Genomic DNA, 1,926 nt, shown 5'->3' with positions numbered 1-1,926 from the left:
ACACTGAGACACTAGGGGACACTTGGAGATCTGGGGACGCTGTGAGCCATAGGGACATTGGGAGACACATTGGGACACGGAGACACTAGGGATACAGTGTCCCCTAGTGTCCCCATGTCTATGTCCACAAGTGCCCCTATGTCTCCCGGTGTCCCCATGCCTCCCAGCCAGTGTCCCTAGTCTTCCAGTGTCCCTAGTGTCTTAGTGTTCTCATGTCTCTGTGTCCCCATGTATCCCAGTGTCTGTGTCCCCATGTCTGTGTCTCCATTTCTCCCAGTGTCCCCAAATGTCTGTATCCATAAGTGCCCCCATGTCTCTCAGTGTCCCCTAGTATGCTAGTGACACGGGACACACTGAGACCTGGGGACACTGGGAGAAATGAGGACACTGAGACACTGGGAGACTGGGCGACATGGGGACACTGACACTGTGATATATAGGCACACTGATGCCAGGCTGGCCTTCCAATTCTTTGGACAGATATGCCCCCTTTTTTTGGGCATGTTCCCCCCTTTTTGCAGTCCTGGCCCACCACCCCGCCCATTGACTTCCTGCTTCACTGGACACTGCTGTTAGGAGGTATGGATTTACTTGAAAGATGAAAGCATAAATTAGAGAGAGATTAGCATAGAGTTTGTGTTTTCTTATAGCTGCATCCTTTGAGTTTCCCTCCACCATCTCCATCAGATACATGACACTTGGGAGGTATGACTGTTTTAGTGTTTTTGGATGATAAGATTCTGTAATTAGGCTCCATCATAATTGTCAGCACCAGGCCCACTGGGCTCTTAATCTGGCCCTGTAAACTGTGTGTAAGCTGGGTGTGTTATGCAGAGAGTCAATGTTTTTGTAATACAGAAATGTATTTACAGATGTAGGCATAGGCGTGCGCAAGGGGTGTGCCGGGGCACACCCTAATCCCTGCGGCACGCCTATGGATTGAGACCGGCAGGGGAGATCTCAGGATCAGCTATCCGAGTGCCGGCTCTGCTCTAAGCCTCCCCTCACCGACCCACAGGCAGTGAGGGAGGCAGGAGAGGACCCGGAGAGCTCTTGCTGGCAGATCCGCCGGGTTCCTCTCACGAGATCTGAACATTGCTGCGGCAACGCTCAGGTCTCGCGAGAGTGAACTCTAGCCCCGCAGGCTAGAGTTCACTCACCACTGGACCACCAGGGAAAGCAGAAAGGATCCCCCCTCCCTACATAAGGTAAGAAGGGAGGGGGGATATTAACTGATCTGCCCCCACCTCCACTGGACCACCAGGGAAGGAAGCAAGGAACAAGAATCCCCCCTCCCTACATAAAGTAAGAAAGGAGGGGGGATATTAAGTAATGTACCCCCAAACATACAGCACCCACAGACATACACAGCACCTACACACATAGAGCACCCACAGACATACAGCACCTACACACATACAGCACCCACAGACATACACAGCACCTACACACATACAGCACCCACAGACATACACAGCACCTACACACATACAGCACCCACAGACATACACAGCACCTACACACATACAGCACCCACACGCATACAGCACCCACAGACATACACAGCACCCCTACACATACACAGCACCTACACACACATACACAGCACCAACACACACAGCACCCTCACAAACACACACAGCACCCTCACAAACAGCACCCTCACACACGCAGCACACTAACAGTACCTTCACAAACACAAACAGGACCCTAACAAACACACACACAGCACACTAACAGTACCCTCACACACAGTACATTAACAGCACCCTCACAAGCGCGCACACACAAACACCCTCACCCACATAGCACACTACCAGCACCCTCACACACACATCACACTAACAGCACCCTCACACACACATCACACTAACAGCACCCTCACACAACTCACACACACACAGCAGTGTATGTGTATGTATATAT

This window comes from Pelobates fuscus, chromosome 1 (genome assembly GCF_036172605.1).
Source record: "Pelobates fuscus isolate aPelFus1 chromosome 1, aPelFus1.pri, whole genome shotgun sequence".
Lineage (NCBI taxonomy): Eukaryota > Metazoa > Chordata > Amphibia > Anura > Pelobatidae > Pelobates > Pelobates fuscus.
This window is presented reverse-complemented; position numbering follows the sequence as displayed.